Source organism: Rhynchophorus ferrugineus, unplaced genomic scaffold, assembly GCF_030347505.1.
Source record: "Rhynchophorus ferrugineus isolate W39M unplaced genomic scaffold, kcgeb_rfMv2 rfM6, whole genome shotgun sequence".
Classification (NCBI taxonomy): Eukaryota; Metazoa; Arthropoda; class Insecta; order Coleoptera; family Curculionidae; genus Rhynchophorus; species Rhynchophorus ferrugineus.
The window spans coordinates 17,749,711-17,762,385 of NW_027472585.1; the positions used below are offsets into that span (position 1 = coordinate 17,749,711).

Below are 12,675 nucleotides of genomic sequence, written 5' to 3' on the forward strand. Positions count from 1 at the left end.
ACTCACGGTGCCCAACTGGTGAATGTGTTATCATTGGGTAATCTTTAGACTTATTACCTAAATACTAATACTAATGTTCTTCAATATTCTGCCACATTTCATGGTTAGTGTGCTTGGAATACTCACTTCTGACGATACTGACTTCAATTCTAGAACAGTCCTAGTATAGTTTTCATAATTATTGTTTCAGTTACAGTCACATATCACAGGATAATTTAGGTTATTTGCCTTGATACATCTGAGTTCTATATTTTTCATTTATCTTTTCTTTCCGTTAGTAGCACAAAACCGATTTCTTAAGTATGACATTTTTTAGAATATGTCCATCTTTTATTATCAATATAAATAACAATGTTTGTGACAACGGGACAAGATGGTCCTGCTATAACAGTCGCATGTTCGAATACTACAGAGCATGAATATACTTAATGATTATGATTGTAATTATACATGTTTTTAAGTAACAGTGTAAAGAAAATAATGTCTTAAGGCAAAAATTATTCCAGTCACGCCAGTAATCCGGTCTTATTGATTAATGCCGAGGACCGTGCTTCGGAGCCAGTAGGCCAAGTCCAGATAAAATCTGGTTGTTAAAAAAAGAGACTTTAAAACGTATTAAAAATATAAAGGATGAAATAGAAATATTCCGTAAACTTTTGATGTTTTAAGTTAATCTATAGTAAAGCTAATATAAATTTTGTTAATTCACGACTACGATACATCGGTTTCGATAAATTTCCATTATTTATTAAAATCTCACGCTTCTATGTTTCCGTATAACCACAAATATACGTTTCCTTCCTGCATTGTCAAACATAGGGTGGCAAAGTAGGGATAGAACACCACCAACTAAATAAATCTGTACAGCTGCTTCATATTTCCCCGTTAAGTCGCATGCCCATTTCCACCGGAAATGTGGATACTCTATCGAATTTGTCCCGTCGCTTCGTCTGGGTTGCTTTTCATCTTTTTTGTTGTTTTAGAGGGCGAAATGGCGCGTCAAAGCACGGCGATTTTGGTGGGGTAGCGTGCGTGTACGAAACAAAGGACCTATCCAAAATGAAATACGATCAACGGAGGACGTCTGTTTGCACGTTAAACAGACGGCACTTGGTTATTCCCCGTTGTTAAGGTAGTGTTTATTTTGTAAAAAGAGTTTCTGTAATGAAAACGACGGGAAAAAGACATCATAGAGTGTTCGAAGTAACATAAACTTTCCGATAGAATGTAATAACACTTGATTAATAACACATAAATTGATCAAAAACTAGACTTGTTCATCTATACGTATATGGAGTAAGCACTATATTATATGAAAAATTATACCAAAGATTACAAATGACAACAATCTTCATTTATTGAATGGGTTCTTCATATATTATATATGTTGGAAAATTGACACAAAATTATAGAGAATAATTGGAATAATCTTATCGAATTAGATGGCAATACTTTATTTTATGAATTAAAAACAATGAATAATGATATAGGCAAAAAGTAGTATCTCAGAAGGACAATCAACACTGTTGGCATAGAAAGCCCTAGAAAAATATATGTATGCCAATATCACGAAATTATGTAAACATTACCAGATGATATTAGAAGAAATACTATATATATAATAAATGATCCACGATATGGTGACTCTAAGCAAACCTATGTATATATATATATATAATATAACTTCACAGAGAATTGCACCTAATTATGAATGAAACACTGAGCGTCTGTTTTTTTTTGTAGCAATCATTCTAGCAAAACCATTATTACCATGAGATTGGTGGGTTATACAAATACAGGGTAATACATGATAAAGTTTCCGTTTTCATATCTATATAACCATAATAAATTTATTAAAACGCGATATTCGCGAATAATTTAGAGTCTAGAGTCTTTAGATCCAAAGTTCTAAGATTTTACTCTGATATATAACTAAATGATGTGGTTTCTGCAAGATGAAGTTATCTGTCTAGACCTCCCTATTTTCTTTTAACAGAAAAACATTAAAATTAGAGACTTTAACAGTTATCCAAAACAAAACAATACAATCATTAAGAAATGGCGGCGCATTCCATAAATATTTACAGACGTTTCCGAAAATGTACAATATCATTTAGATGGTTGTTACCGGCGGAGTGGAAGAGATTTTGATGATTTTCAGAAAATAAATCTTCATTTATATTTGAAAATAAATCTCAAAACTAAGTTTTGTCACAATTCACCTAGTATAATAAAAAATTGGGTGTATTATATTAAACCAATCGACTAAATCGCCATTACTAATTTCTTCTTCCATAACTTATGAATTCCATAAGTTAAGTGGTTGTCATTGGTTACGTCTGGTTAAAGAAACCACTGACTATTTATAATTTTAATTACAAAACCCTACTCAAAACATTCTTGTTTATTTGATTAATGATTTTATTGTCATCATTTTAGCTGAGAATTTATCTCATGTTTATGTTAACTTAAATTTAGATTATCTGTTACTGCAAGAGCAATTTGCAGAATTATTTATTATCGTACCAACGGCAATTCACAATGATTTAAGTGCGTCTTTAATTAGTTTAGCACCAACACGTTATTTCCTTCTATTACTTAAAATGACATTAATGAAATGAAAAACAGAGATAAATGTAGAGTTCGATTAAAATCGGGATTGGTTTGGAGATAAACCAAGAACAGTTTCAACAGTAATTAGCTACTACAAAGTAGGGTTGTAATTACAAAGCGTATTTTGAAATAAAATGTAATAAATCTATATAGGGTGCACTAAAATTAATGCAAAATTGGAAGTTTGTTAAAAAACACAATTTTCAAAACAAGGGGCTTTACAGATGGGCAATATTTTGAAACCCGTAAGCATTTAGTGGCCACTATTTGTGTCACCTCATGTGTCAAGAGCTTCAATATCAAATATCTCGTCATGAACATGTCAAATCAGCTGGTTTTAGTGAAGAAACACAGCCCCAATCTGGAAACCATTAACTTAAGTCATTACAAAGTTTAATTGACTTAAAAACTGGACCTGATGACCATATACAGACCAGAAAATTCATTTAGAAAATTGTTGAATATAAATAAATAAATTCCATTTTGACTTTTCAATAAGCTTAATTAATCAACGAAAATGCTACTTTTAGGGTTTAAGGGACCCACATATGTGAATTGAAAGAGAACACTGAACATTGCAATACACTGTTGGGTAATATAAGATTTAAGTGGCGTAAAGATAACCCACGAAGGGGTTTAATGGAACTTCCAGAGATTGCTTTTAAAAGAATACAAGTTTTAAAAACATATAACAAGTTCAAGAAAGAACTGAATTCACGAACATAAATATTTCAGAATGGTAGATTGGGTCGCTCATGGCACGATGATAATAAATATAGTGTAAAGACAATAAAAGTTGATGGAAAAAGGTACACGTTGGAATAATTATCGATTACGATTTGTCAGTCATTACATTTATTAATAATTCATCGCAGATATATAGTCCTTCATGCTGGAATGATTTTGTTCGTGGTGCAAAATTAGTGTTTCCCTCTAAGTCTAAGGGTGATTACCATGGGAAGAATCTTTACAATAGACATTTAGGTCGAGGAGGATATTTAAACCAGAACTGTCTGGATTTATTGAAAGAGGCATTGTCAAAAAAAACACCTTGGTTTGGATGAGCTCTATCAGACACATTGAAGAAGAAATTGACAAATAATAAAATCTTGAGGAAGTTTTTGAAAAATTGCCAATAAACAGGTTAGTTATTCATTTAATTAGTGTTTCTGAAAGTGACAGTGATTGAATAAAACTTTGTGAATGTTGGTTTATGATTCAATGCTGACAATTATCAAGAGAGGGTGATGAGAGAGGAAACAATTAAAAGTTAGTATACAATTAATATACTTTAACTGTAAGAAATTGTATTATAGAGTGTGAAGACTTTATGAGCATGTTTGTTATTGTTCCGAATATACATCAACGTTTGGTTAAAATGTATAAGGAGAGAAATAATAATAACCGTTTTGCAGATATGGCAAAGACATTAAGAAGGATGCAGTGATTGAATGTAGCTTTATCAAGAAAGATGGGTTTCGGGGGATACCACTACATAAAAAAACGCTTCTAGAACCCTACCTATACTAGTGTGGAAAAAAGTTCAATGTATACATGACAAAACAACTCTAACCTATAAATTATAGTGGCTGTATAATTAATTGTAGTTTTAAATTCTTCGATAATATATGCATTAGATGTACTATAATCTTAAAATAAATTATAATTCATTTACATTTTTGTTTCCTTATTTTATTTATATTAAAATTTTGTTTTATATCAGAGACAAAAACGTACTAAAACTTAGAGTTGCTGAGGCAACATTGCGACCTTTTGACAGGTCTCCCGTGTCACTACTGTTTTGAATAAACTATATGTAATTTACTTATATCTAATATTGATGCTAATTTCAAAATTACAGAATTAGGCGTGTCCTACTTATTGTAAAATATACTGGTAACTCAGGTTATTCAAAGGTAACGTCACACCTATTAATAAATTTTCTAAATTTTGATTAAGTATGAAGAATAATTCAATAATACATAAAGTATTCGTAAATTATCGAAAATATTGCAACTGATAGATTCTTAAAAACAAATGAAACTGACTGAAATATAATGTTAGAATAATGAAAATACATATTTTCATTTTATAAAAGATGTCATAACATTGTAAGTATGTTATAGGAATTTTAAATAAATAAGAACAAGGTTAGTACACACATATCAGACCAGATGTTATGACAACCCAAAAAGGCATTTTCTAAATAACTTCTGGTGATACCTTTGCAGGGCAGTTGGTCAGCACTTATCCACAAAGAAAATAAAATATTGTACAAATAATGCAAAGTGGGTGAAGTAGAAACCAACACGACACTACACTTTCAACTGTCATCCGAACTAAGCGAAAAACTGTACTGACGGTCCTGACATCGAATAAATTTACTGCAGGATTTTCGTCCAATTTTTCCACAACCCTCCTTCACCCAAAGAAAGTAATTTCCCTTTTGCAGGCGCCGATTTACGGGCGTACTGGTGAGACGCGCCGACGACACTGACGTCGCGACGCCTTCTCGCCAAGCCATGTTGCCGGAACTGCACCGGTCATGGATAAATCGAGTTATTTTTGAAAACGATGGTCTTTTTTATTTGATATAATTCACGCACGTGTTTGACATAATTTTCTGTTGTTTCAACAACTGGATTACTATGTTCACTAAAAGAACATTATGGCCATTTTGGAAAGAAATATATCACCTTTTATATGGGTAATAAATTATCGTTAAAACGAAAATAGAAGATAGCAATTCGTTTTCTTCTTTTTTAAAAAACTGTAACCGTTTGAAGAATTTTATATAATAATAAATTAATTTTTTATCAAATGGTTTATTTTTTCCCTACAAATATAGAACATGCAATACTTGAATTATTGTAAAAACAGTAAATAAAACTTTCTGAATCACAATCTTTTATATGCCCTTAGTATATTGGAGAACCGATAATAACGCCAAAAACAATAAAGAATGGCAGTTTGATTATTTATTAACTCTATACATAACAATTTTCCTGGATTCAACATTCTAAAACAAAGAAATTCTTTCAAAATTCTTCTCTGGACTGATAAAAATCGTCTACATTTTTTGGGACATTTTCGCTGGGAAGAAATATGGCAACGTGGAGGACTAAGGAGGGAGCGCCTCTAAAGATTCTTGCGGTGAATGAAATAGTAAAAGAGGGTAATGTTTTGAGTAAGAGGTTTTAAACAAATTGAATTTTTAGTTTGATATGTTCATTCAATTTTAATCAATATTTACATTTTCAATGCATAAAGCGAATTAAATTGTAAGTACTGTAAAGTCATTTTGAGGATTTTATTACTATATGTTACGTTAGGGATAGTTTACGTTTTACAGTATTATAAATGAAAAACTAGTAATTCAACAATATTAAAAAAAAACTAGAAAGTAGGTTAATAGAGGTATTTATATGTATAAGTTTAAGTTTTTGCAAACAATACTCTCTTCTCTCTTTTGATGTCTATTGGATCAGTTGTGGTTCAATATCTTACTTATATATTTATGGTTTAATTTTACATTATGTGGAGATGTGAAATGTTTTTAATTGTTTAGTTAGCTGAACAAATTGTATCGAAGGTTCTCTATTGTCGAAAGGGACTATATCATCTTCATAAACGTAAGAGAATATTGTTCGTTTTGCTGATAATAACGCTTCGGTAGTTATAATGACTTTTGACTGTCTATGGTGGATTGGTATTGCGTTGACGTGACCAATCAAATGGTAGTTCGTCTTGTAAGAGGAAAATATTTTATTAGTACCAGACGAAGCATAGTACTGTACTATATTATTTTAAGGGTGTAAATTAATGTCCCTGCGCGGAATATGATTCAAGGATATTTCGGAAATACTTAAGACGCTAGAGCACCCTCAATTATATAGATCCAGTTCGTCTTTAAAAGGCTTTCGTACATGTATATCTTTTTACCAAATTTATCATTAGACATAGTCATTTATGCATCATTAGGTATATTAAATTGTGACTACATTGTATTTAATATTTGTCTCCAATCTTCTACTATTTAAATGTTTGGAGACTGATATCCGTACTGTGCATTATAATGCGCATTTAACCAGAAGCTTCATTCGTAAATGTTATTATACACTATACTTTGTCTATGCAGTACATATACATATCTCAAAATTCTTGGATTGAATTTTTAAACTAAAATTTGCTTTACACACAGTCCTTAATAATTGTCAGCACTTAAACAGTTTCTTTACCATTGATTAGTGTTTAAAACATGAAATAAAGCGCTATTTTTTACCCAACCTACTATAGTGGGAGAAAAACAAAAGGCTAGAAAATAATATATAATCCAACATAATCGAAATTTCGAAAATGTTGTTATAATATCATATGTATAAAATATAGACACATACAAAGGAATGTAAAATAAACGCAACTATAACCACGTAGTATCAATAACCAAGTGATCTTTGTCACTAGAATGATGAAAGTAAGTAATAGCTGACATATTGTAATTCGTTTTGCTCATATGTTTGATCAGAAATTTAAAAAAAAATCATAGTTATTGCTTTTTTTTCTGTGATTTGACTAAAATATTAAGGAACTTTGTTATGATGTCATTTTTATCGCATTTGAAGAAAAAATTTCAGAGGTAAACATGTTATTTCTGTATAAAGCTTCAAATTAAGAAATTGTTGCTCGACTGTTTTTCTGATCTAGCTAAATTTTGTGGTGGTGCGCCTTATGTGTTTTGTAATATTTTTTTTTTATTAGATAGTGTTTTTCTGAAAATGTTTCATTCGATGTTAATTAAAATTTAAATAAAATATTTTATTAAATTCATTCTCCGTTATAAATATTCCCGGTTGGACCTCTGGCGATTAAGACGCACAAAAAGTAAAAGACCGATAACCATAGAACTAGTAACGAATGGAAACATTCCATTGAATTCATTAAACTCTATATTAGACAGCCCAATGAGCCTAATTTCTCGAAATTTTTTTCGTCTAAACAAAATACTCTTTATTTGCAGTATCGAGCAACAACACTGACAATCAGCAGTACCTTTCTTTGATTAATCGTTACTTCAATAGGAAATTTATGTAGTTGCTACTATGGTTATTGAGGTACTTTATATTATATCGAGAAAATATCCTTATAGAGCTAATTTAACCTTCCGTAAAAAGATGGCGTTCTATTGAAAGCATATTCCCAATGAGCGTTTTCCGTTTTTTCTTCGATCTGAAAATTACGTCCGAGCCGCAGACGCATGACGAATATGTATATTGAGGTTGTGGCTCGATCGCTATCCGGCAGAACAATAAAACCTGGCGAGTCGTTCGTATCAATACGTCAATCAAACCATGACAGATGTATGGAGCGACCTGGGCCGCGTAGCGCCATAAACGATAATTGTTCCATTGATAAAGCATTTCGCGATCGGACACAATTAGAAACAGGCGCAAAATCACGCGAATGCATCGAATTTCGCGTAAAAGGATACGATACGACGGCGAAACGTTCACACGCCACATATTAAACGTACGCGACGGCCAGTAGATAAGAGGCCGCAAGTTTGGCGATCACACAAGCGTGACAATGGAGAAGAAATCATTGAAAATGGCGGAAGAATGGTTCGTTTCTCGATTTATGATCGTCTAAGATCGTCTGATAATCCGCTATATACGAAACAACAGACAAACGACAACATATATTACGGGATTAAGGATTATTATCATTTTTTACATCGAATAATTGATACAATCAAAATATCTTTAATTTTTTCACCTTTCTGGTAACATATCGATGCTGTATAGATCGTACTATGAAAGTTTTAAGACTATTTTTAAAATTGTTTAGTACTAGTTCACAGAAGTAGTTCTGTCAAAAGCTATCGGAATATGACATTCAAATAAAGCAAATATGTTAGTGAATTAAGCTGGAAAGCACACAAAGATTACTCGCTATGGAAAGCAACTCGGAGATTAGAGTACCGCCTATTAAAAATGATTGAAATGAATAGGTTCCACGCAACGATGAAGAAGCTGAATTATTCGTAAAATATTTAGCTAATGTATTCCATTATTAATGATATAGAATCTATCATAGATACAAATCCTGTTTGTCAGCCCGATGTAGCTGCAAGTATGACTTCATCAACGGAAGATAGCATAGAAATTGAATAACCTCAATACTAAAAAAGCTCCTGGAATTGATGATCTTTCACCTGGGTTATTAAACAAGCTGCCACGAAAAACAATAGTCATGTTGAAATATATATTCTATGCCTGTTTGAGCTTGAACCATGTTCCGGAATGTCCTAAGGTTGCTCGAACAATTACGCTTAAAAATCTTGATAAACCGGCAGAATAACTTGGATCTTGCAGCCCTGCCACCTGTGATAGCAAAATTATTAGAGAAACTGATGTTAAAATATATTACACCATTTATGGAAATACCATATTTCCATAAATATGGATTTGAAAATCGCCACTCGACAATCGACCAATTCCATTCGAAGAAAAGAAATGCTACCCTGCTACAATATATCTGGATGTCTCCCAAGCTCTTGACTGGGTATAGTATTTGAAATGAATTTACAAAACGAGCAAACTTCTATCACGAAATTACTGTCGACTACTGGAATCATATAATTTCGAAAGAAAATTTAGAATCTCGCATGAAGGAGCATTCTCACCACTCAAGTCTATTTCGGCTGGAGTTCCCCAGGAGAGTGTCTTAGAACCATTCCTGCATCTGCTCTACACAAAACAACAACAACAAAAGAAACAGTACTTGGAGCATTTTCCGACGACACTAAGGCTGTAGAAAAAGTAGAAGTAGCGGTCAACAAGACTTACAAATGGACTATAAAATACAGCTCAATAGCTTCAAATCTGTCCATGTTAATTTTGCGTTGTACCGAAATGACAAAAAACTAATTATATCACTTGATCGATGCCCGATTCTTCAAGCAGAATCCGCTAAATATACCTCGACATACATCTCGATGGTAGATTAAATTATAACACATTATGTTAGACAAAAAATAAAGCAGATTAGACTCATAGTCAAGGAACCGTACTGGTTAGTCGGAAGATACTCTCAACTTGAACTAAACACAGAGATTCGTTTATCAGTCAATCATAAAGCCAATTTGAATCCATGGGATGCAAATATGGGGTTGCACTAAAACATCAAACTAACTGTAATCTAACGCACCCAAAACAAAGTTCTACGATTAATTATCAATGCTTATCGCTACGTAACCAAAGAAGAGCTGCACGATGATCTCGAAATCAAATGGATATACGAAATTATCCAAGATATCGCCTTACAAAACAGAATATATAAGTTAATTTGTAAATTAAGATTGTATTAACCATATCTAATATAAAAGGTAATTAATTTAAAAAATAGACTTGTTTGTGGTCAAAGTCTGATGATTTTACTTATTGACTGTGAAATAATCACCATAATACAATATGTATTTTCTATGTAATTGGCATCAAATTTGTCCGAGTTACATTTGTTGCCTCAAATGAAGTCATTTTGAAAAAGTACAATGGCTCGAGTGAATGAACCAATTAATTGGATCATTCAAGTGGGTTCATTTTGGTATGGGTGCTAAAGGAAACTTCAAAAACGAAAGTAGCTCCTTTCAAACTTACAAGATTATTAGCGGAAGGATGCACGCTCCTCGGGCTTGCCGTATCCCAATGCTTTCGACTTCAATTCGCTCTTCAGTTTGCTGTGAAATCCGATTAGGCCTAAATCTAATTTGATTTCGAGAATTCCGATCTCTACGAGCCCATGAGCCTTGAACTGAATAGATAAAAAAACAGATAAAGAATTGTGTAGAAACGTTTTTGTTATCACAATCAGAGAGACATCCGCGCCTACCAGAAGAAAAAGTAGAGGTGGAAAAAGTCTCTCACAGACACAGGTGGTCCTCACAGATAAATAAAGTAATCTCCAAAGGCTACGGTGTTGCCACAGTACTTAACCCTCTCATCTGCAGAAAAAGTAAATTGTCTCCGATGATTAAAGTTTCGCTTTACAAGCTACTTATCAGACCCGTCATGTTATATGGATCTAACCCTTGGTATCGGTTTATCAGGCCGGAATTAGTGCGCAAAAGCTTCAGGTAATGCAAAATAAACCTTTCAGGCAAACTCTGAAAGCGCCATGGTTTGTCAGAAATGCCCAAATCCATCGGGAAACTGACACACCAGAAATAAGACGGTTTGTTTTCTTCTTATACAAGAAATTCCATTCAACCTCAGCTCTCTCCAACAATTCCCACATCAGATCCCTGTCAGAGGCGTTCCCAGTCAGGTAACCCCGAAGACTATCCCGCTAAAAACCGGTTCTTCAAGCCGCCAAAGTTTCTCATACCCCAAAAAAAGTGCCTTCACGAGCAATCCTCTCTTATAATTTGATTTAGCATGAGCAAAAATGAATTTTCAGCTGGTAAATCAGGCCCAAAAAAAACTGCTTTTGTTTTTGTTGACTGAAAAGTGAAATACGGATACACAAAAAAGATAGACTGCTAGAAAATAATACTCATTAATTGAATCTACTGAAATTGTCAAATTCAAATTGTGTATAGTCGAAACAGAAAGTTTCAAATCTAGTGATGCCTTCAAGTAGTTTATATTAATTGTAAAGTTAGGTTTATAATTATAACGTTACTAATTAAAAGTTCTTGTTAATATTATGATCCTTTGAGCCTTTGTCTTATCTAAACAAACCAGAAGAGTAAGTAATCGAATCGAAAGTCGATTTTAGATTATCTGAGATCGATTAACTTAATCGATTCGCTGCTCAAATTCAAAATTCGGGCTTTACATTCTTAAACATTGATTCTTCTATTCTCTCGCTAGAATTGAGAGCTTGAAACAGTATGCATTCAGTATTTTATATTAATTTTAATGGGTCAAAGAAAAGCCTTAACGGTTTCTATTCAATTTTACAATTCTTCAGGTCATAAGAACAAGACTTGAGCTCCAACATCAAGTATCAAGTATCAAAAACAAGTATGAAAGTATAACTCAATCGATCTGACCGTTCTCGAATTTTGATTTGAACTGAATCAAATTTAGTTTAAAAAATATATTACGTTTGTAATACAAATACAAATAAATTTGTAAAAAATGTGTTTCTAAAACTATACATTTCGGATACATCAACAAATAAGGTTTAACATATTTTATTGGAATAAATTAAATTAATAAACAAAGAAATATTAATCTAAACAAGATCTAAATAACAATTAGCTGAACCTTTAAGTTACTTAGACAAATTATTTATTTAGAACAATTTTCGCAACTGAGGAAAATAAATTTCAAATTATATATACTTCAAGGTGAAATGTTAAATTTATTGTTATTTAAAACATATGATAGAAACAGAAATCCACTTTTTGAAAAATGCTGCATAAAACAATTATATCACCACTTGACACAGCGTAGAACTCTACGATTGCTTTAAAAAATGCATTTCTATATCATCAACAGTTTTTTTACGAATTAGGTTACATTACACTCCGAACATACCGTATATGTATTCCCACGGTGTTATATTCTTTCGATGAAGCCTAACAGATAGGAAAATGGCAGATATGAAATTATATTTATGATGTATTTAGACTAAATATATTGAAATAGCCCTCGAGGGCTTTAAGCTCTCTGGGATCTCCATCGAATCGTTTTCCAACAATTCGATTTGAAATTAAACTTCGTTTCCTCGTTGCCATACATGGAGAATCCTTTTAATAAAAGAGAAAACGCCGTTGATAATGCGGGTATTGACAAAAATACTGGGAGATTGCGTGTATTTCCTTAAATAATTTGGACAAGTTTAATTAATGAGTTTAGGCTTAAGTCTGATTTAACATAACTAAAAACTCATAACGTCATACAAATACCGAAACTTAAAAGACAATCCATCACACCACTTACATTAATTTGAGATATATTTAAGAAGTTCGATATTAATTATTTCATAAAGCGAACCAAATAGTATGATTAAAACTCACTGTAACAAATATTAATATCGTTAATGAAACAATATCTG

At 32.2% G+C, this 12,675-nt stretch overlaps 1 protein-coding gene across 7 annotated transcripts in view; it reads right to left on the reverse strand.

Annotated features, from left to right (window-relative positions):
* The window catches only part of LOC143197888 (uncharacterized), a 533,325-nt gene that overhangs the window by 432,179 nt on the left and 88,471 nt on the right, over positions 1 to 12,675 (reverse strand). The window contains exon 1 of one of the 7 annotated variants that reach the window (XM_076406680.1): positions 4,837 to 5,108. The exons of the other annotated variants lie outside the window; for them this stretch is intronic. The gene's annotated coding sequence lies outside the window, so the exon portion shown is untranslated. Of the gene's footprint in view, positions 1 to 4,836; positions 5,109 to 12,675 lie in introns of those variants that run through there. 7 annotated transcript variants of the gene reach the window in all.